General features: G+C 36.9%; 1 protein-coding gene across 48 annotated transcripts in view; it reads left to right on the plus strand.

The window, feature by feature from the left end:
* Nrxn3 (neurexin 3) overlaps nucleotides 1-25,230 on the plus strand; it is a 1,631,407-nt gene that overhangs the window by 198,762 nt on the left and 1,407,415 nt on the right. The gene's annotated exons all lie outside the window — the stretch shown is intronic.

The following is a 25,230-nucleotide window of genomic DNA, read 5'->3' on the forward strand; positions in this document are numbered from 1 at the left end:
AGGTGGAACAGGTGTTGATAGCAGGCTATTGGACTTCCAGAATGATGTACAGAAATAGACCTCTTCCCTTAAAAATAACTGAGTTTCTCCCATATGACCCAGCTCTACCACCACTCTTGGGTATGTAACCAAAGACTCAAACAGAAACACTTGTACATTCAGTTTATTGCTACACCACTCTCAACAGCTATGAAATGGAACCAGCCTAGATTTCTATTTAATGAGCCAATGAATAAAGAAAGTGTGGCGTATAGACACAGAGGAGTTTTATTCATCTGTATAGAAAATTAAAATGGCAACATTTACAGAAGACTGAAAATTATATGAAGTCCCATAACTCAAACTCTGAGACAAATACTGTGTGCTTTTTCCCCTCATATGCAGATGGTAAAATTTAGTTTTTATGTCTGTGGGAGATGTGGTTGTTGAACGTGGAATTATGAAAAGGATCATGAAGGGTAAAAAGGAAGGCAGAAGGGAGAAGGCAAGAAGAAAACGAACAGAAGTCTATAGAATACATGTGATATGAAAAACAGAAGTGGAGTGGAGACTCCTCAGGAAGACCAACAATATCAACCAGCCAGACCCACCAGAGCTCCCAGGGACTAAACCCCATCCAAAGAGTACACATGGAGCAACCCATGCCTCCAGCCATATATGTAACAGAGGATGGCCTTGCTGGGCATCAGTGGGAAGAACCCTTGGTCCTGTGAGGGTTCATTGGATGGAGTGGGTGGGTGGGGGAGCATCCTCATAGAAACAGAGAGAGGGGGGATGGGATAGGGGATTTCTGAGGGAAAACCAGGAAAGGGGATAACATTTGAAATGTAAATAAAGAAAATATTCAACAACAACAAAAAAAGAAAAAAAGAAAAAAAGGGGTTGGGGATTTAGCTCAGTGGTAGAGTGCTTGCCTAGCAAGCTCAAAGCCCTGGGTTTGGTCCCCAGCTCCGAAGGAAAAAAAAAAAAGAAAGAAAGAAAAGAAAAAGAAAAAAAAATAGAAGTGGATCTACAGGAGGCAGGAAGAGAACCAGAGGCAGGTATCATTTGGGGATACAGAGGGAACCAGCAGGCACATATCTGGAGATGGAGAAGGGGATTGGAAAGAGATTCAAAGAAAATAAAGTATGCATTAAAATGCCACAATAGAACCAATTTGTTTGCTAATTAAAAAGTAACAAATAAAAGGTGCCCTATTTTGGACATTTTATTATCATGAAAATTGAATGAAGGTGAGGACAAAAAGGAAAAATCCATCTAGGATCTTAGGACTCAAGATGAATTCTTCTTGAGTAGTCTTTTTACTTCTTGTATTCACATTAGGGGCCAAGGAAGCTGAAACATTAATGAGCACAGACAAAAAGGTTTGGGTGAAGCTGATTTTAGTTTGAGCCTCTCTCTCTTTCTCTCTCTCTCTCTCCTTCCCTCCTTTTCTCTCTCCTTCTCCCTCTCCCCCCCTCTTCCTTGTCTAGTTAGTTTTTTGAGCGAGGACTACTTTAGCACATGTCCCCTACATGGTTAACCTACCAGGGGATATGTCCTCAAAGAAAATTGAGTCTCCATCTCCTAGTAGTTATCAAATGCCAGTATCTCTTCAGTTAGTAGTGAGATTTGGAGGCTACATTCTCCCTCTCTGCTGGATTTTGTTTAGCTGTACCTTGCAGAGGTCTTTTGTAGGCTGTTACAATCACTGCGAGTTCATATATGTGACTATATTGTTATGTCTGGAAAAATATTTCCTCGATGCTATCAACCCCAGCTCCAGACTCTTACAATGCTCCCTTGTCTATGAAGATCTTTGAGAATTAGAGGAAGGGCTATAGTGTCTACATCCGATTTAGGGCCAAACACTCCATAGCATCTTATTCTTATACAAATTGACCAGTTGAGGGGTGGTGTGTGTGTGTGTGTGTGTGTGTGTGTGTGTGTGTGTGTTTTGTTTGTGTGTGTGTGTGTGCCACTTACTACAGGGAGAAGCTTATTAGATGAGGGTTGAAAGATGCTCTAATATATAGGTAAATAGCAAGTCAGTAGAAATTTCAATAATATGTTCTATTTAGCAGAATAATAGTATTTGATTCTTCTCTATCTTTCCATGGGTCCCTGTTTCCTTTAATGTTGTCAGTTATGGGTTCCATTTTCTGTACCAGGCCTCAGATCTAACCCAAAAGTTGTTGGTTATGCCTGTAAGATCATTGCCCTATTGTACTAGAGGCCACACCTTATTAGGTCAGTGTTTGTTTTAGCGTGTAGGGTTCACAATGTTATTAGAGTAAGAATTCCTTTCTTTCTTTGGCAGCATGCATAGTACCATCCAGAATTATGAAAGCTAACTAGTATGGATGAATCTTCTGGGATTACCAAAGATTATTTTCTTTAGCCTTGAATAGAAAAGTAGAAGTCCATTAAGCTAAAAAAAAGTTTGAAAGCAGATAGCATAAAGCTATTTAAGTCAATTATATAATAGAGAAAGATGAAGGAAGGTAAAGTTTCTATAGCTTACTTTAACTAGTGATATAACAGTAGCAGATTGTGATGATTTACAGATATATGATGTAATAGTTGGAGCAACTGTTAATACTGGTGTGCAGAATTATAGCTAATGAAGTATGGTAAATACCTTGAAATAGAATTTAAAAAAAATGACCAAGAGTCAACAGAAAGCAGAACAGAAAAACCAGGGAAAATAAAGTATAGAGTTAAGACTTTAAATATTAATGGTTATCCTATATATAAATTATCTAAACATACAAGTTAAACGATAAAAATTTACAGGCTGAATTAAAAACATGACCTAGCCACATGTCCTGAAATAGTTGTGTAAGTAGCATAGGTGGAAAGTAAATTGAAAAGACATTCTGCTGATCCTACCTCAAATAAAGAAGGTGTGGTAGTTAATGTTGATTGTCAACTTGCTGAGAGTTTGAATCATCATGGAAATAAACCTTTGGGATTATCATTGAGGGAGATTTTACTGGCTGGAGATATATATATCAAGAGTTATAAAAACATTTGGCAAAACCAGGTGGTTTAAATATGTGATACCAATAGTAAGGAGTCCACGGCAAGAAGAGATTAATCTGGACTACCCAGTAGTTAGGTCTAGGATAATCTGGGATTCTAGGATGACTCTGGTTAAAGAGTATGGGGGGCAGATATTAATTGGTTGAAAGGAGCAATAGAGGAATCTGCATATAGTTGGGCACTTCACCTTCCACTCAATACCTGGTAGGACACCAAACTAGGAAGTCTTCAAAGATATATGTAATAATCACCTAGGCGACCATGACAAACTACAGAAACTGGATAGGTTAAACAACATAAATTGGTTTGGTTATGTTCTGAGGGATGAAAGCACATGGTTAGATATTAGTAGTGTGGTTTCTCCTGGGATTACTTTCTCGGACTTTCAGACAATCACCTTCTCACTCGCAATTTCCCCCCCCCTCTCTCGCATATATATATATATATATATATATATATATGTATGTATATATATATATATATATAAAACTATGTGCATGAAAATGTGTCTGGTCTTAAATCTTTTGTATAAAGACACCATTTTTATTTTATGAGGCCCCTGCTCTATGACCTAATTTAACTTTATATGCTTCAATAAATACCTTATTTCCAAATATGTTAACATTGAGGGCTAAGGCTTTGCTATATAAATTTTGTTAAGGTGGAAGAGGATACGATTTAGAACAGCATAATACTGTCATCTAACAGAAACTAATTGACATTCATAGAACACTTCACCCAACAGAGGCAGAATGCCGTTTTTCCCCTTGGTTCCCATGCAACATATATCAAGAGGAATTCAGGCAATAAAAAAGTTCTAAAATAATTGAAATCACAAATAATGTCTTTATTAGCCCAAATAGACCCATATTAGAAATAAGTAACAGATAATAGGAAATTGTCCAAATATTTGTCAGCTAACCATCTATAAGTCACAGGAGGAGTTTTATGAAATCAAGTAGTATGTTAAGTTGAATGAAAATGAAAATACAACTTATCAAAATCTTTGGAACTCAGTCAAAGCAATGCAGAGAATAATTCCATAGCCAAATTCATAGAATGACAGAAGAAATCTCTCCAGGCCATAGTCTAAACTCACATTTCAAAAGCCTAGAAAACAACAACAAAACAAATCTTTGGCAAGAACAAAGGAAAGAATAAGGAATAACAATGGAATTGGAAGTAGAAAAATAATATAGAAAATAGTGAAACAAAGAAATGAATGTTCCTTTTGAAATGTCAACACAACTGACAAATTTCAGGTAGACCTAGAAAGAAAAAAAAAGAAAAGGCAAATTCCCACTGTGAGAAATGAAATAGAGGACATTATTATATATTATATGGACATGAGGTATTAAAGAAATATTATAAAATAGCCCTACACTTAGAAGAGACAGGCCACTTTCTGAGAAATACAATCTGCCACAACTTGGCCGGTATGAGCAGTGTAAGTCACACAGCTGTTAAGGAGACTGAATTGATTTTTTTGATTTCTCAAAAAGAAATCTCCAGGTATAGATGATTAATTGTGTCAGAGAACTCTTCCAAAGAGGAGCATTAATACCAATTCCAGGGGAATTGAAAAGAAGGGATAACTTCCGAATTTGTTTTACAAAGTTAATATTACCAAAATCAAAGGCCAAAAACACAAAAAGAAAAGGAAAACTAAATCCCAACGTCCTTCCCGTGTGTGACATGGAATGTAGCAAAATATTAGTAAATCCAATATTCTATGTCGATAGAAATATGTACCATCAAAATGGGATGGGTGGTAGGAGGGCTGCAAATCTGGCTTAATATTAAAAGATGAGCATGACTAACATATTTATAAACTGAGCGAAACCCAAATGTGGTTACATAAATTTATGCAGAATAGATGTAGGAAGATTAGTTGACAGAATTCAGCATTTATTCAACAAAATTCTCATAAAAGAATAGAGGGGGATCTTCTTCAACTTGATGAGCATATCTTCCGAATATATGTAACGTCAAGGTTCAGCCCCTAAGAGGAACAATGATATTAGACTTTACCAAAATTGAAACTTTTTGTTTCTTATGAGAAACCTTCTTAAGGGGATGAAGCCTCTACAATATAGAGTAGGTGTCTGTAATAGACAAAGACCTCTCCAGATAAGGTAAAATGAAAACAGAAACATAACAAACTATTATTCAAGTTATCAAAATACATGGAAATATATTTTGCTGAAAGAGGTCAAGGAGCAGTAAATAGACATATTGGTTGATGCTCAACATCACAAACCATTAGGAAAATGTATCTCTTTGAAGAGAGTAGCAATGTATTATTACAATTCCCAGTGTTTGCAGTGGCATAGCAAAGCTGGATCACACACACACATTGCTGATGGCAACATACAATGGTATTGAGGATCCAGTCATCTAAAATACAACTCAAACACCTATGAGCTCCCTAGTTCCAGTTTTAGCCACTTATCCCAGTGGCCAAGAACATGATAGGCTCCCACAAAGTCCTGTGTAAGTTTGTTTATGAGCAATTTTAGTATCATATCCTCTAGCCAAGGATAATCAGGTATATATCTGTGAGTGAATAGTTAAAAAATATGATACCATGGAATTCTTCTCAGTAATTAGCAAGGAAGAAATGACTGACAGAAACAGCAACTTTAATGAAATCTCCAGGAAACTAAACTGAGTAAAGACATTTACATATTGTGTAATTTCATCCCACCCTTCTGTGTGCGTGTGTGTGTGTGTGTGTGTGTGTGTGTGTGTGTAAGCATGTGTGCATGTGTTTTGACATTGATCTCATTTTGATCCTCCACCTCCCAAGTGCAAATTGCTTCAGATCTATATTATATTACTTGAAGAGAAAACTTACAGAATAGTTTGTGAACACATTTGTGGTTTTCACTGGTCAGAGCTTTGAGGAAAAAGTGGATGAGGTCATAAGAAGTCAACTTGAAGTATACTTGAGGTGGACGTGGCCTGCAATTTAGCACCTTTCCTGTCAATATTATGATTAGGAATAAGCATTACAGTTTTGATAAGAGACTGCTTTTGATCTAGAGAGAAAGCTTAATGGATAAGCATGAATGCTACTCTTCTTGAGGACTACCATGTTAGGCTACCCATAATCACATATAACTGCATCTCCAGGAGATCTGATACTCTCTTCAGTATATACATAAATAAACAACAGAATGCATTCTTAAAAAAAGTCGTTACTTTTGGTGAAAACTACTCAAAGGATACTTGAGATATCGCTGTGATTTCTTTTTACACTATAAAGTTACATATGTTTACATATAATTTGTTCTTTCTCAGTTTGTGTGTCTTGTCAGTATAATAAAGTGTAATCAGAAAACAGGGAGAGAAAGGGATGATTTGGAGACACTGGTGTAAGGAGAAGTCTGTAGACTTGTGGACACATATCCTCAGAACAGCTGTGAAGGATGAAAACAGAAGGAAGGATTTTTTTTTGTTGTTGTTGTTTGGTGTAATTTGCTTATGAATTTGATGAACTGTTCTAGCACAAGCATATGAAGGCTGAAGTTGATCAAAGCATTTCTTTAATAATGATAATTCCATGAGACCAAGTCCTGTAGATCTAAATTTAAGACTGTTATAAAAATATTGTCTTTAAAGATAATGCTAGAAACAGCCCAACATATACATAAATCAGAGATTTAAGAGTAAAATGGGCACATGTATATATATACCGATATCTGTGCGCAGTGTTTTTGCCCTGTAGACCTTCGCTTTCTGTTTCCTATTGTCATGGGTTCTGTAACTAGTCTCTTTTTCTAGTTAGGAGAAACTGGGCTCTGAGTAGAACTCCATTCCTTATTCTCCCCTTCTTGATTTCAGTTGGTTCCTAGACTTCTAAGACAATAGAACTCTGTATGTATGTGGAGATATTATTCCCTGGACCCAATGGGGCTGGATGGAGGAATTCATGACGTGCTACAAGGTTGGCTTGATCACTTTGGCCTAGAGTACACTGTATGTTGCGTTGGGATAGAGCTTCATCTTTTCACTCTTTCTGGTCAGTCTGAATCTTCTTGTGGATCTGGACTCACTGACTGCTGGTTCTGGGCACAAGGTGACAGAGCTCAGGTGCATGGAATTGAAAGGTAATGAGAATGATTAATCAAATTCCTTCCAGTAAAGGCTGCCACGTGCCAGACTCTGTCCTGGATAACCCTCCTACATGGGAATCAGCGGCTGGGCCCTACCCTCGGGTGTTTGGTATCTGAGGGTAGACATCTGTGCTTGGAGTGAACTGAGAGTGACTGGAGGCTTCTTTTGGCATGGTGTCATTGCTTCATTATGTCGCTCTGCCAAGGTTTGCTTGCAATCTCCTCAGGCCGTGCTCATTTAGTTATGGAAAATAGGATGAACATGAGTTGTGGGAAATGCACTTAGCTGTTGAGACAACATGGCCCCAGTGCTGAGCTACGCACATGCGTGGAAAGCCCCACACAGCGGTTAAGTGGTAGACTGGCATATTGAGAGATACATGGCGAATAGATCACTCTATTGCTGGTGCATTTATTTCCCTACCTAATTATAGTTATGTATTTGCTTTGTTTTTATTTAATATAACTATAGGTAAATAGATACCAGTAGAATCTGTTTTCTTGTTGAGATGCCTGCATTTGATATATACTTTACTTTGCAGGTTCAAAAGACCATTACAATCTACAATGTAAAATATAGCAATATATATGGATACACATGCCTTTTATTTATTTATTTATTTATTTATTTATTTATTTATTTATTTATTATTTTGAGCTTAAACTGTGACCTGGTGACCAATGATTTAGCCATTTGCGAGTTTAATTTTCTTCATAAGAATATTGAGTATCATAATGTCACCTTTCATACTAGAATGATTTCTGTTAGAAAGTAAGTCCTTACATGCTTTACAGATTCTTCTATCAAGGAATTGGTAAAGAGTACATAAATGCAGAATGCATATTCCTACTGGCTAATGCTTTGATCTTCATGGCCGCTACATGTTGAAAAGCCAATAGCTTGACAAAGAATCCCTGTGCTACTGTAAAAATGTTGTGTGCTTGTAAGAAGCCCTAACTTCTATCATTTGGCCTTTGTAGTAGGAAATGCTGCCCAAACCTCAAGGGGGACAGGTGTTGAAAGAAGAGCCAAGAAATCTTTATAGGACAAGGCAGTGTGGTGTCTTTTCCAAATTTCTGCCATGCTGAATAGGTGTGAGTCATTTGCTCCAGAGTTCAGAATCTAACAATTGGTTGGACAAATTCTCTGTGCGTCTCTGGTGTCTGTTATAGATGCTTGAGCACAGAGCAGAAGGACAGTTTTCCCACTGTTGGTGCATGGCATGTATACACAGTAGGACTTCTTCCAGGTTGGGAAGGAGATAGACTGTTACATAACCACTTTCCCCAGAAAATGACAAACATCAGTCTTTTTTGGCTACTAATAGAGTGTGTGACAATGATCAAGTCATTTATATTTTCCCAGAAACACAGTTTCTTTTTCTGTGAAATGAGAGGTCTGAACCATACTGATAAATTTGTAAGTTTTACTTATTTTTTTTTAAGAAAGTGGATTAGTTTCCTTTGAAACTAATAGGTGCTCCAGGTATAGAAACGGACAAAAGGAGTCCTAGTCTGGTTAAGGATAAGAGGGTAGAAGGTCAGAAATCTCCCACCCCTACCCCTTTGCTAGAACCCTCATATGTCTTCGGAGTTGTTTTAAGGCCTTCCAGGGTTCCACATAGCGCAATTGTAAAACCACTGGATTCTGAAACTGCCCGGGTGTCTTCAATCATTTGGTAGTTCCGTAATGTATAGATTTAGAAGACTGCTAAACTTATCTTCAATCTGCTCCTGCTTTACATGGTAAGACTTTACAGCTCGGATCAGAGTGTACAAATTAGCAATTTTGGTTAAACTTGATTTAATTTTATTTTCAAAGAATGAATGGCTTTTCCTTTGGGAAAACACTAAATGGCAAAAGAGACTGGTGCGGTGGGAAGGTCTGGAGGATCCTGGGTATGGCCTTAAGGAACAGCCTTATCGAAGACGGGGAGGGGTATGGAGGAGGGGGCTTATGGATGGGAAACTGGAAAAGGGAGTAATGTTTTAAATGTAAATAAAAATATACAATTAAAAAATTAAAATAAATAAATAAATAAAGCACTATTTTAACAAAAAGAGACTGCAGTGGTTTCTGCTGGGGCATTCAGCAGCCATCTTGGGAGCCATGATTGGAGTTGAGGTTATGGGGGTCCTGGAGGTAAAGCCAAAGACATGGAGTGAATCCCCAGCCCCAAGCTGGGTTTCCTGGTAAAGGACATGAAGATAAATTCTCTGGAGGACAGCTACCCATTCTCAATATCCATCAAAGAATCCAAGATTATTAACATTTTCCTGGGAACATGCCTGAAGGATAAGTTTCCAAAAATCACTCTAGAGAGCTAGACTGTGGCTGGCTATCCAACCAAATTCAAGGCTTTTATTGCTATCTGGGGACTATGATGGTCATGCTGGTCTTGGTGTTCGTGCTCTAAGGAGGAAGTCACTGCCATCTTAGGGACCATCATCTTTGCCAAGACTTCATCCCTGTGTGGAGAGGATAATGGGGGAAAAAAGACCTACAATCTCTGCTCTTCTATGCAAGATGACAGGATTCTGTAGCTCTGTGATGGTATGTCTTATCCTTGCTTCCATAGGCACTGATATTGGCTCTGCTTCTATGCCCAATGTGGTGGTTTGAATATGCTTGGCTCAGGGAGTGGTGCTATTAGGAGGTGTAACCTTGTTGCAGTAGGCGTGGCCTTGTTGGAGTGTGTCACTGTGAGGGTGGGCTTTGCCACCTTCCTCCTAGATGCCCATGAGATTGGCAGCTGTTTGCCTTTGGAACAAGATGTGGAACTCTCATCTTGCCTGCCTGGATGCTGCCATGCTTCCTGCCATGATAATAATGGACCAAACCTCTCACGGTGTAAGCCAGCTCCAATACAATGTTGTCCTTTATAAGAGTTGCATTGGTTGTAGTGTATCTTCTCAGCAATAATGACCATAAGACACACAAGAAGCTCAAACTGATGACCAGCATTGATGACTGCCACACCTCAGCCAAAAGCCACACTGCCACGCTGGCCAACTTTGCCAACTTTGATGCCATCTCCAAACTACCTGACCCTGAATTCTAGAAAGAGTCTATGTTCTCAAAGTCTCCTTATCAGGAATTCACTATTGTGTGAAAACGTACACCACAATCTCCTTTCAGAGAACCCAGCCTCCAACTATGGCTAACACAAAAGGAAGGGTTTTTATACAAGAAAAATAAAGTGAATTAAGAATTAAGTCTTTTTAGCTTTGAAGATTGAATGGATATGAAAGATCTAGAAATGAATATAAATAAAAGCTCTTCAAAGCGTGATACATTCTGTTTATTTGTTCATTAGTGGTTGCTCCATATACCAACTTGCCTGAAGAATCTCTGAAGAACTGACGAGTTCCTACCTTCTAAAAAATACCATATTTTATATGTACCATGAAATTTATATGTCCACATATAAAACAGAGGGCAAGAAAGTCACTATACTAACATGATAGTTTTGGATGATGGAATTCAGGTGAATTTTGATTTTTTTAAAAAACTTCTCTTCTGAACTTTAAGCAACACGCACATACATTTATAACTTTTACAGTCACAAAAAGTTCTTAAAGTGAACATATTTTCATCTACAAGTAATTAAGTTAATTAAAAAGATTATCAAGTCAGCACAAAAATTCAAATTAATAGCATTAAAAATGGCTTTTATTGACTTGGAACTCAATGAGCCATTACAGTTATAAATCTAAGACTCCATATTGCTGGAACTTATAGAGGACCTTTTACCCTTTCTTATTGATGGATGTGCCTCATTCCTCAAGGGACAGAAGATCAGTGACTGGAAAATACTATGATAGAAGATGGAGTGGCCACTCATATGGGGCATTATTCACTGTTTGGATCAGAGCAGATGTTTAAATCAGTAACAGATTTAATTTAAAACACCCAAGAATCTATACACAAGGCATTCTTATCAGGTAGATGATAATGAACTTTTATAATAAAGATTTATTTAGTTTTTATTTTATATGTATGCATGTCTGCCTGTATGTATGTCTGTGAACCACACACATGTCTGGTGACCATGGAGACCAGAAGAAGGTAGGATATTGGCTCCATTGGAACTGGAGTTACAGACATTTGAAAGCCACCATGTGGGTTCTAGGAACTGAACCCAGGTTCAGCCAGTGTTTTAACCAGTGAACTATCTTTCCTTTTCTGGTGTATTATTCCTTTTACTACAGTCTGTTTGTTAACAACCACAAAAAAATACTTGATAAATATCTGAGATGCAAGCTCAGGGCTGAATCTTCTGGTTAAGTTAAGCCAATCCTTACACCATACATTGCCTTTTAACTATGATGCCACTTAGGATGGTGATCGACAACTGAACAAAATTGTTCTGATTTTGAATGTCTCTTTTATCTATGAGGCTCTCTAAGTTAATTATAATTCTTATTCACCAGCAAAATTTTAAAAAATAAGCCCTGGTTTCAGTGTCTGCTTGTCTTCTTAAAGAGAGACAGGAGGATAATGGATAGATAGATGGGGGCAGACAGAAATGGCTACAGTAGCCAGACAGATCTATATTCAGTTTATTATGTTTGATTTGCAGAGTTAATTGAGTGTTTTACCCTAAAATTGTCTTTTACTTCCTCTTCTACTCTTTGCTGTAATTTAAAAGATAAGTGAAAAAAAGATCAATTTTAAAGTTTGCTTTCCAAAGTTGTTCAATGGTCTCCATAGTCATTGATTGAAAGATAGCGACAAAATGGCCAGATAAAACTGGCTTTATTGTGTTCGTAGATAAGTAGTTCGTTTGTTTTTGTGGTTTTTGTTTTCTTTTCTTTTTGGTAGCACAGGTTAATCCAGCAGAATGCTTCAAGCTTCGTAGACAGACATTCTACCATTGAGTCACATCTCCAGATCCAAGATTCTTTGAGGCTATATATGTGAGAAAGCATTGAAGGGAGGATGGCGGAATTACGTAGCCTAAAATACTATGAGAGACATTAAGGTGATTCACAGGACTCACTTCAACTGCAAATCTACATGTTCTGCCTTTAGTGCAGGGAAGCATTTCATGTGTTTATAGAACACATTATCTTCAGTTTAGATCATTTTATTCTTGGGTAATGGATAAGCAAGCTAAGGTCTAGCATATATAAGTAACATGTGCCACAAAGCTTTCAAGGGAAGAGCCACGATTTGAATCCTGGGTTTTACGGGCTCTCAGACTGACTGTGTACTCATTGCTCACCTTGGTCAATCAGACAGTTCCTTTCGGTTCTGAGGTTCCTGGTTGTACTCAACCTCCAGTGCATAGTCCCACTGTGTTAATTTATACATATTGTTGCTAAAATGGCATTATTTATATTCTCTTTCATTTCCTTCAAATAAAAAATAGCCCTCCCCATAATATTATTTGACTAACTTCACGTTCGCTTTCCAATCTCCTGGAGTTGTGCTGAGAGTGAGGTCATGAGGTAGAAGATGACCTTGGATATTTAATACAAATAGTGCTCTATTACAAGATCCTGTGCAACATCAAACATATGACTTAACTTTTGGAATCCTGTTTCCCTTCTTTACATAGAGACCTTGATAGCACTGACCATGCATTCTTCATAAAGGGTGTTTCTAAAGTCTAAATAACAACTATAGGCCTTTGTTGTGTGGGGAATGTTATTCTTTGCATGGACAAGGACTTCTGGCCAAGTGACTTCTTTCCTAGGAATAATAAGAGTGCTTTATAAACTTTCAGTTGTTTCCATTAATACCTGAGACAATTTACTTAGGTGGAAGGATTCATAGGGAAGTTTCAGCCCATTATTGGTTGGCTATGCTTTGGCAGTCTGTAGCGTAGTAGAAAATTGTTGCAGAAGACACGTAATGAAGCAAAGGTGTTTACATCATGGTTTCCAGAAAACAGAAAGAGAATAGGAAAGGGAGTACAGTCTCAGTATTAGTTTCCAGGGCAAGCCCTAATTGATCTATATCACAACCATACCATAGCATCAGAAGGTTCCACCACCTCTCCATTGTATAAACAGACCTTTAGCAGATGACCTTTCGGGGGCATTTAGATTCTAAACCCTTGATTAGAAAGCAGTAAGTCCTGGCACAGAGGATTCCTGATAGATTTTAGAGATAAATCTTTTTGCTATCTTGCCTATATGTTGATTTTGATATTTTACTCCCATTCCAGAACATCCTGTGATCCAATAAAGATTTTCAAAGAATAGTATGAAGACACTAGGATGCTATTCTTTGCAACATGGCTTTATGTAGTTTGCTCCTGTTTAAATTATTTAGATTATATGGAGAAAGTAGTCATGTTATAAATTTGTTAGCTGCATTCTTAAATCACTCCCAAATTATTTTTCCTTATTAAAGTATAATTAACATTCAAAACCAACTCGTCCAATGGCTTCCAACAAAAAAGTCACTATTCTCTAATAATTATGGAGTATCTATAATCTCAGTGCTTGATACTCTTATATATGACTCCATTAACCTGGTGGGATAGACATCACTACTGTTATTTTTCAGGTGAAATAAAAATACTCTTTGGATAAAGTCTGAGGTCATTCAAAAAGTGAGGGATTGAGCCAGGAGTTGAACTTGTTTGTCCAATGCCAAGTACAAGGATCTTTTGGCCAGTTAGACATATGGTATGCATCAGTGAAACTCAAATGGCGCTCTAATGAATCATTGAAAAAACCACCATCCTACTGTGAATTCTAAAACTTGAGGGAGAAAGTTGTGATGTGAATAGAAGGAGGGCGGTATCTGGGAAGATGAATGAGACCAACAAGAGGGAGAAGGAGGAAAGAGAGAGCTATGGGATATGAGTAAAGGCAAAGAAACAGGGTTGCAATAGACATTAGTAAATGTAATTTATTGAAAAGCACTTTGATAATAGACACCCATTTCTCTTTTTCTTACTGAGAAAATCAATCCAGGTTCCTGGAGAACAGGTTACACAGAGGTTTATATAAATGAAGTTTAACTGGAGCACAGCCACGTTCATTGGTATCCATAATATTATTGGCTATTTTCTTCTAATGGTGACCTGAGTATTTCCGGTACAGTCATGTCTTGAAAGACTTGACATATTTACTGCCTGCCTTATTATAGAAAGGGCTTGTTGACCTGGGTTTAGAACATGTAAGAATTACAGAGAAATATTAAAAAGTCAAGAAAGTGTCAACCTAGAAATTACTATATTTTGCTATTCTTAATTTGTCTTCCCCTGCCAACAAATTGCTAAGAGAGATCATTTTAATGGCTGGATAATATTCTTTAGTGTTAATGTATCACATTTTTTTGCTTCTTCTTTCCTACGGATTAGATTACTTTTTTCTCCTGCAAATGATGCTGTGTGTGCATCTGGCTACATAAGTCACTGTCTTGCCTCTTTATCATCAAGTACAAGTATTGAGATTATTTGATGGGAAGGTGGAAGAACCAATACTTTTCATGGTCTCTGTAAAATACTGGTGTTGAAACTTACACTTAGCTGTATAGTGTAGGTAACAGTATCTGCTTCTGCTAGCCTTTGTTAGTACTGAGAAGCACGATTTTGTCTTTGAAATCTTTACCACCTGTAGCATGAAACCCCCCCCTTTTCCTTTGTGCTATGCACCACCCAGTGCTATCATTTTCTCCTGAGGATTTAAATTTTTCATTATTAATTAGTTATAGATACATTGTACAAAGGAATGGGTTTCATAACGTCATCTTGTTTATGTATCTCCTGCATTTTGATCATGTTTGCCTTCCAGTACAAACTCCTGTCTCCTCACCCTACTAGTTCTCCTCTTCTTCTTAAACAGCAGGCCCATTTTTATGTCTCATGTGTGTGTGAACAGCCCAGGTTCCACATAAGAAAAAAGGGTGACATTTGTCTTTTGAGATGTAGCTTATTTCACTCGGTATGATAATCTCCCACTCTACTCATTTTTTTTAATAACTGATGTAATTTCCCTGTTCTTTAGAAGGCTGAACACAGCTCCATTGGGTATATACTCCACAGTTTATTTACCCATTCATCTGCTAATGAACACCTAGGGCAATCTATCTCTTGAGTATTGTGAATAGTGCCACAGTAAACATGGATGTGCGGGCATCTCCGTGGTATGATGATTTAGTCATTTGGGTATATTCCCAGGAGTAGTATAGCTGAGCCATATGGTATTCTATTTTTTGTTTTGGGAGGAACTTGCATGCTGGTATCCATGGTGGCTATACTGATTCATAGTCCCACCAGCAGTACATTCCCTTAGTATTTTGATGGATTTTTCTTAGTTAATAGTGCTACCATTTAGTGTTAAAAAATACTTATTATAACATTTAAATTTTTTTAGTCTCAATTTTGTTTATATATTTTTCCAGTGAGCAGAGTTTTTTTTTCTTAATGTCTATTGACAATTTCCTTTGTGAGGATTACTTTCTTTGTTAAAAACACCTCTCTAGATCAGAGGTTAAATGTTCATCTTTTTTCCCCTCACTTTAAAATTTAATTTAAAAATGATATAAAATTGAGTTCTGATATAAGGTACTGAACTGAGTTCCATCATTTTTTCCCTAGTTGTAAAGTACAGCAGTACAATTTACAAGTGATCTCTCTTATTCTGCCACTGGCTTGTGTTGCTCTGTTTCCTAAGCTTTGATAGATTCTAGATTCTCTTCTGTACTCAGTTACTCTTTCAGTGGAACTTGTAATAGTACGACATTATTTCAGTCATTATTTTTTCGCAGTATAGAATAGTACCTGCTATAGAAGGCTATCCTTTATTATTATGTCCTTTTGTGCCCATGTCTTTAAAACTTTAAGTACTTCCTGATCTTTATTGTGATAATTTTAGCACAAGATTTATTAAGCTACAACCCACAATTGTAATGTGGTTGACCACTTATTTTTAATAAATAAACTTTTATTGGAATATAGAGACACTCGTTTGTTGTTTATTCTCTATCACATCATATCCTTACAATAGCAATGCTGAGTAGTTTGACAAAGATTATTAACAAGCCACAAGGCCTAAACACACTCACATTGCACTTTATAGAGAGCTTGCCAACACCTGACCTAAAATATTTGCACTAGGAATCCAAGAATCCAGGATACCAATGTGAAAAGTCTAGAACATGCTTCTTAGGATGCCATGTATTTCACACAGGACCTTTGTTTCTGGTTCTACCTTATTGAGTCTCTGTCTTCTTCCTAGTAATGTGAGAGTCAAGACAGAGGGAGCTCTCACATCTTCAGGTGGCTTCTCACTAGCTGTTGAATGCCAAGCATGTTTTCCTAGTCCGACTTCTCTCTACAGCTATGAACAATTGGGAGTTTCCATTATGCACCGTTAGCCTAACACAGAATAGGCACTGCCTGGAGATCTACCACTTGACAGATCTTTGTACTGTTGGTTGACTACTTCAGGTATTCTATCCCCACTTCACTATTCCTCCCCATTCTGACCCAGGCTTCTAGAAGCCAAGTCATATCTGGATTATCAGAGGCCTGTGATAGGAGCATCTGAGACACTTTAATGGAAGAAGGTCCAGAAAATATGAGCTCGCAAACGGCAACTAAGGTCACTGAGAAGGTTAATACCTTAAGTGTGTGAGCATATCTGAAAGAGGCTGGTGACCTTTCTCTGTGATAGGTATGGACCCTGTGCTCATGGAGTACTTAAAGGGTACAAAAATGAGCCTTTTATTGATTTAAAAATAATTGAATAACCATATCTCCACAAGGACAGACATTATCCTGCAGAGAACACACAAGCTTCTGTTGGCTTGTTTATTTTTGTGACAGTTTTGAAACTCTGTCGTGTCCCCGTAGGGAGTGCTAGTCTTTACTTCCTGTGGTCTTGGATAAGCTTTTATGCACATAGCAGGGAACTGTGTAGTTTGGTGTATGTAACTTGGCAGAGTTGCAGGACAGGCAGACAGGAAGGAGTCACTAAATAAGCTGCAAGGAATAAAAATGTGCTCATGTGTGCACATGTGAAAGAGTGTATGCACATGAAGAAGAGAAAAATGATAGAAAACAAAAACAGGTTTTTAACGAAAGTCGAATTTTCAGCTATACTCAGAATGCTTTAAAATGGATTAGGTGAAACCTGTTGTATTAAAATCCATTTTTATACCAAGTAAAGTTTGAGAAAAACATTTCTAATAGTTTTTTCTCTTAGAAAGAAGGGACATCAATTCTGCAAAATCAAGATATTTTCTTCCTTCACAGTAAATAAGGTTGATGAAATTAGGAACATGAGTGAGGACTCTGTTGAGGGGAAGCCAAAAGTCAGGGTAAAGTGGATTTGAACAGAAAGGAAAAAGGCACAAGAAAGGATGTGAACAGAACGGGAGCAGGAATGAACATGAAAATGTCACAAAGACCCTCTAATAAAAATATGTTTGATGATGATCTTTCAAGAGTTAACACTTAGAAGAAGTCACTCTGTGTTCACACTGCTAAACACAGGAAGCTATGTCACAAGGCCTAAGGCTGGTTTAGCTCCTGAGGGCTCCACTGTGAAGATATTAATTCTTGAAGCTTGGCACTACTGACCATCTGGGTTCTCTGAAATGTGTGCATCAATTCTGTTGCTTACTAATGACAGTGCACATGCTCTAATGATACTGACCCTTAAGAGAAGAGCTGAATTCATAGATATATGTGAGGGCCTCCTCTTGAACTGTAGGTATTTCATGCTGTGGTGTTTCTGATAAATGGAATGATTGACTTCTTAGATCTTAAAGGAAACCAAGATGCTAACAGGGTGTCTAACATTGTGGTCTGTATTTGGTCTGGTCAGAGTCCAGATTTGAATCTGTACAAGTTGTGTATTTTTGGGAAAGTTAACTCTACGAGCCTGTAAGTGACAACTATCCAAGTACCTTTTTGCAAATCACTGAGTCTTAAGTGATGTGGTGTGGGCTGCTTGACAATAATCAATAATTATTAACTAATTATTAATTTAATGTTAGTTTTAGCCTGCTTACTACAATTCATGTTAGCTGTCATCATTATTACCTGTAATAGTTTCTTCATTTTATAAGCAAGTGGCAACCTAGAGGGAGTAGTCATTTGCATTACAAATTCTTGCAAGAACACCCTTGAAGTTCTAGTAGTGAAGTAAACTGAAGTATTTAATATCAGGTACCTACTAGTTGATTTCAGGTCAAAAGACTCATAAAGAATAGAAGAATGATATTTTGTTAAGTAAGAAACCTTAGCATTTGAAGGTAGAGATGATTTACTTTTGTTGGAAAGCAAGACCAAGTATTAAATCAATCTTATCCAACACAAGCATAGTTGTAATCTCTAGAGTGTTTTAAAATAGCTGAAGGAAGGATGGGTTAGATTACTTTTACCTTTGAGAGTCTGAGGACCAACGATAGGTTAGATGTTAGAAATTTGGCTTTTCAGAGGCCTACATTCCATTGAAAAAGTAGAGCATCGTTCTGTGATGGAGTCCTGTAAATGCCAAGCCCTATTATAAACCGTGTACAGGAAAAGATTTCAACCTGTGAAATAATGAGGAGAAACATGTGAATGTTTTGTTCACTTTAAAAAATTAAATGTTTTATTTTGCCACCGTTGCACCTCTGAATGAAGTTAGAAGAAATAGCACACAGAGTATCTTTACCCATTTTTCTTAACACCAACATGCATCAAAATGGTTGTATAGCCTCCATGACCTAGGAAGGTATAGAGTAAAGGCAGCAGGAGTACTGCAAGGCTTTCTGACGTTGCCTGTGTTAGATAACTCTCCAAAGTACTAATCTGTCCCCTCCCCTTTCTGCAATTCTGTTACCGCAAAATTCTGCATAAGTAAAATCACGTCTTAAATGAGCTTCAGCTTTAACTTTATTCATTCAGCAATATATATATATATATATATATATATCACCATTTATTCTACAATTCACCTGTTAAAGGATATTAAAGGATAACTGCATATTTCTGTATCTGCCCATTATGAAAAAAAAACTTCTTTAAAGGTTTAGGCAGTTTCTCATGTGAACACATATTTAACTGCATATTTAGTTTTTTTTCTTCTTTTTTTAATGGAACAACAGAAGCATTTTCCAGGGGTCCTAACAGCAGTTTCTGGTACAGACCTTCTTCCACTCATGGCATGCTGACCACATGCCCTCATGTCTTATTATAGCGTTATGACAGGTGTACAGTGATGTCTCACTGTGGTCTATGATTTCCACACATGCTTCTTCAGTCCCAAATGAATGATGTGGAATGTGTGTCCCTGTACTCGTTTGCCACCTGTATGCTGTCTTTAGTGAGATGCATTCTCTGTCTTCTCATTACTTCAGTGAGTAAAAAAAAAACTACATCAAAGCAAGAGGGTTTTTTTTTTGGTTTTGTTTTTTAATATTTTGTCAAATGCATGGCTTGCGCATGTGTTGACCTATTCTGTAGTTTGCCTTTCAACCCCTTAGCATGGCTTTTTGAGAAGAAAGAGTATAATTTTAGGGCGGACCATTTTATCAGAGTTTCTTTTAGTGATCATGTGATCATATTTTCATTGTCAAAAATTCTTCACCAGAGGAAACATCTTCAAGAGTCTCACCTACATTTTGTTTCTAAATATGTTACATTTTACATCATAAGTGCATGGTGCATTTGAAGATAATGTTTATGAAAATATGACATTTAGGTTGACATGTAGTTTTTGCCTGGGAATTTGGATGAGGATTGTTCTACCGCTGTGACTGAGATGTTTATTTTTCTCCATGGAATGCTATCCTTTTTATTTTGACCTCTGTTAACAGTTTAGTTGAGGTAGCCATTGGTGGTGCATGCCTTTAATTCCAGCACTCAGGAGGCATAGCCAGGTAGATCTCTATGTTTTTGGGGCCAGCCTGGTCTACAGAGGACCAGGATAGCCAAGGCTACACAAAGAAACCCTGTCTCAAAACACAGAATACAAGACTGTTGAATATATTTGTTTAGGTCTTATTTTTCAGCCCTGCTTCTCTGTGTGACATCGTCCTGCTGTCTTTATTACTATACTTACACAATAAGGTTTGAAATTGGGTAGATTGATTCTCTTTGCTTCAATATTATTTTTGATACTGTTTTAGGTTCTGTGTTCTTCCCTCCCCCCAATCCTATAAGTATTTTAAAGTGGTTTGAGCTGTATCTACAAAAAACATGACTCAGATGTCAACAGGTCTCCCATTAAACTGGTATACTAATTTGGGATAATTGAAATGTTCAATATGTTGGGTTTTTAGTCCATCAATATTATGTGTTTTCCAGCATACAAATTTTGTTAGAGTTATTTCCAAATTCTTAATATTTTCAGGAGTTATAAATGATATGATTTTGCTACCTACATAATCATTACTAGCCTATGGCTATATAATTAATATCTACCCACATATTTTATCTTCTGAAATCTTACTGCATTCATATGTAATTTTCTACTTAGAAGTCACATTGTCTAAAAATAGGATAGTTTTATGTTACTTTCAAGTCTATGTTTTCCCTTCCCTTCCCTTCCCCTTCCCTTCCCCTCCCCTCCCCTCCCCTCCCCTTCCCTTCCCTTCCCTTCCCTTCCCTTCCCTTCCCTTCCCTTCCCTTCCCTTCCCTTCCCTTCGTTTCCCTTCCCTTCCCTTCGTTTCCCTTCCCTTACTTCCTTTCCTTTGCTTTGCTTTCTGTGTTTTACTCTTGTCATAGCTTGAATGTCATTTCTTATCCTTCTTTTCTTTTCTTGCCCTATTTCCCTGGATAGAACTTTCAATACCTTGTTGAGTGATAGTGAGAGCACTTATGCCTTGTTCCTAATTTTAAGGAGGGGTGTGAAGATAGTTTTCTAGCTCACTTTGAGATGAGGAAATTTGCTTCTATTTTTATAGTTTTGTAAAGATTTTTAAATTATGAATGGGTGTTAGATTTTGTAAGCACTTTTTCTGTTCAGTTGATATGGATGTGTGATCTCAGTTCTTGTCCAGGATCATGTTGGACTGTATAGATAGAATTTTGAATATGCAATAACTTGCACAGTCAGAATAAATCCCATTCTATTATCCACTGCATATGATTTGTTGTATTTATTACTAAATTCTATTTGCTAATATTTTTGCCAGGAATTTTGTATCTATAATTATGGAGGATTATTAGCTTTTATTTTCTCTTTTTTTTTTTTTTCGGAGCTGGGGACCGAACCCAGGGCCTTGCGCTTCCTAGGCAAGCGCTCTACCACTGAGCTAAATCCCCAACCCCTTATTTTCTCTTTTATGCTGTCTCTGTCTAATTTTAGTATCAGAGGGTATTAGTTTCATCAAAACAGCTTGTAGTATATTCCATTTTCCATTTAGTATTTATTCTATGGAATCAGCATTCATTCTGTTAAACATTATTGGGAGAAATTTTTTCTATGACCATTAGGGTCTAGTTCCTAAGTCCATCTTGCATAGTGTTTTAATTAGGAATTTGATTTCCTAATAAGTGACTTGATAGGCAAATGGCTTTGTAATACCGAGTGATGTTTTGTGGCTAAATTGTCCAAGTTAAAATTGCTTGTAATATTCATTTATTTTTGCTTTTGGCATCTTCCAGAGTTGTCTTGACATCTCTTTTCTCATTCTGAATATTGGCCTTTTGTATCCTCTCCCTTTATAGTTTTGCAAGAGATGTTTCAGGTGTACTGATTCTGGAACTATTTTTGTTGTTGTTTTATTCATTTTCTAGAATGGCTTTTTGTTTTTACTCTGATTATTGCTGGTTTTCTCTTTATTTCCTCTTTTTGGAATTTACTTTTAATCTTGAGCTACTGCCTCATCTCAGTGTGATTTAGATTGACATCTCATAAATGCCTATAACCTATTTTGATTATATTTACCCCAATATTTTCCCCTGTATCCACTGACCTCCATTTTCTTTCTTTCTTTCTATTATTGATGTGAAATATGTGATTTGCAATTAGCATCAAACATTTCCTTTTCGGGATACTTTAGTGGTGTAGGTACTGGCGAGTTGCCCATGCTCCTGTAAGTAATGTATCACCATATTTCTGTAAGTCAACCTAATTAAACTCTGGGATGCCAAAATAAATAATTAATAAATAAACAAACCATGAAAGTAGAAGTAAGACTCTTTGGGGAGAAAATGTTGATCAATAGAAGTGGAGAGATACAAGGGAGAATTTTGGCAGATAAATATGGTCAAAATACATTTTGACCATAAAATACATTTCATTTATATTTATGAAATGTCATCCTGAAATCTATTATTACATGTAACTAATATATACAAATAAATTTCTATTTTAGGATTACTTTCTTTAACAAATCTTGAATTTTATATGTTATATATTTATTGCCTTCATTGTAGTATATTATTTGTTTTTCTTGACCTTTTTTGTTTCATGTATTATTTGGTATATATTTATTAGTCCAAAATTATTTTTAATTGCTTTTGTTATTTCTTTTTAATTTAGTTAAGTGTCTGGCTAGAAAACACACTGTATGTTGTCATTTCTTTTAAGTGGTCAGGTTTCCATTTTATGTGCTATCTTAGTATGTGTCCCATATAAGTTTGAAAGTGGGTTTTATTTTACTTTTCAGTAAAGTGTTCAATAAAGGAGAATTAACTACTTTTGGCTGCTGGAAATGTTCTGTATTCTTGATGTTTTTGTTTCATTGTGCTATGAATTGTTGATGTTGGTTTATGAAGCAACAAATGATATACATATTGTGCAATGTATAAAAAACAATATGAAATTTAAAAGCCTGATATATAAATAAAGGAGATGGTAAGCACACCTTAAAAAGATGACACAGCTACATGCTTTATATAAAGCACCCACTTCTAATACAATGGAATAGAGCAAAAGTAAAATTATAGGAAAATACAACATGACATTAATTATTCAAAACCTTGAGTAGCACAGCTAGTTGCAAATAAATTAGGCTTAAGATAAAAAACAATTACCAAATACAGGGGGAATTGTTATATGGCAAAAAAGGGTGAATCTACTGAGAGGACACTGTACTTTAGTATACTTGAATGGTTTTGAAAACAAAAGCAACCGATGTTAGAGACTCCACCCCTTCTTTCCACAACTGATGCTTGTGCATAGTAGAAGGAACAAGAACAACTATGTCTCGCCATCTTCCCTGAAGCAGAAGTCTATACCCTTGTTCTGAAAAGCATTTGATATAAAGTATTTGGTAAATGTATAATAAATGTAAGATTGCTTGATAGTCCATGATAAGCTGGTTTGATGGTTGAAATTAAGATTCCTAGGGAGCTTTGCAGGGTATAGGACTGTCCTTACACCTCTCAGACTCTGTGGATGAGGACTTCCGGCTCTGTCCTATTCCTCCTAATATCTTTGAACTTGCCACCGGCTTTCATTTGTCTTGATGCTAGCCTGCAAGTCCTCTGCAGTATCATGTGATCTTGAATGATTAACTGTGTTCTGGCGAACCCATACTTAGCTGGTCCACACATGGCGATAACTGTCTGTTAATAGACCATCTTCACAATAATTTATATTTATAATCCACTTCAGTCATTTCTTGATGTTTTGGCTTCTTGGAAAATTCAATGTAATGGTCATGAGCTTCAATTTCTTGTGTCACTGATACCTGCAACTGTTGAATTCCCCTGGTATAAAATAGTCAAACAGAAAAATGCAAATCAGGTGAGATATTCTTCCTTCAGGATATGAGTATTACAGAAAGAAATGAGAATTAGGTCCAACTAGTGGGAAGTTCTTAGAAACATTTATTTAAACGGCATTCAGAGTAATTTATTTTTAAGATATGAGGGATGAAAAATAAGCAATTTTTTTCTCAGTTGAGAGAGCAACGACTGCAAAACAGTTTTCTCTATTCTACTGGGGATATTGAAAGCCATGGAAGAAACAATGCATTTTTTTTCTTTAAGATTTTTTTCTAAGAGAAGAAGAGATATATCAATTTGCTGTTGGGACTTAACCTTGGGACTAAGGTACATTTCCTTCCATTCCTAAATAACAGAGAAAAGGAGGATGACTATCCTGAAATTTTCAGTCATCTCTAAATAGAATCTGACTGGTCTTCTTTGACCTGACAGCATTTTTACTGGCAGCGCCTCTCAAACCTAAACGCGTCAAGGTAACAGTTTATATTCTTTAGAAGAACGTTACCTGCTTGTCAGTCTGTCAACCTTGAAATATTTACTTCATTTCTAGGGATGCTGAACTCTCAAAAACGTGCTAGAAAAAAATTCATGGAGCCAAGAATCCTTAAGGGGCCTGGGTTGCAATGAACAGGTGAAAGTTCTTGAGCAATATTGGGCGCTTGCTCTTCTCCTAGATATCATAGCTTATAATCACTATCTAGAATTGTGGAATTAGTATAATGCTGGCGTGGCACTTTTCTCTTCTCCTCTCCACCACCACTGACTGCAAGACTGGGGTCTTATACCAGTTGCTCCTTGATTACTAATAATGGAATGTCATGATTCACCCTCACTGGATTCTGCTCTGTATTGTACCATTCCCAAATATGATGGTTAAAGCTGTCTGCATTCATATAAAGTCATATGGGACTACATTGTTTATGAAATTGGGGATTAAACCCAGGACATCTGAGACAGACTCTCCGCTGAGATACTTTTGCAGCCACCTGGGTAATTTATGAACAACCAAAATGTACACTGTGCTCTTCTGAGGCTGGGAAGTCTACGATTAAGTCACTAGCAGATTCAGTGTCTGGTGAAGGCTGCAATTATTACATCATTCTCTGATCCTCTTTTATAAGATGCTAATCCATTCCTGAGAGTAGAGCTCTCTGGGCTTAGTCACTTCTCAGGAGTTAATACAACCAAAAATGGGGATTACATTTCAGTGTGGATTTTGAAGGAACACAAGCTTGAAAATCTAAACAAAGGCAGGGTTTCCTGTCTCTTGGCTTGCACAAATAGCTTGTATCTGGCAATGGACCACTTTGTAACTAGTGTGAAGCTACCTGGCATAGATGAAGATCAAATTCATAATTCACGCTTAACTCCAACTCATCAGGTGAGCTATGAGAAAAATCTAAGGGCAACACTCAAAGAAAGACCCAATGACCAGGGACTAAGCCACTACCCAA

Source organism: Rattus norvegicus, chromosome 6, assembly GCF_036323735.1.
Source record: "Rattus norvegicus strain BN/NHsdMcwi chromosome 6, GRCr8, whole genome shotgun sequence".
NCBI classification, from domain to species: Eukaryota; Metazoa; Chordata; class Mammalia; order Rodentia; family Muridae; genus Rattus; species Rattus norvegicus.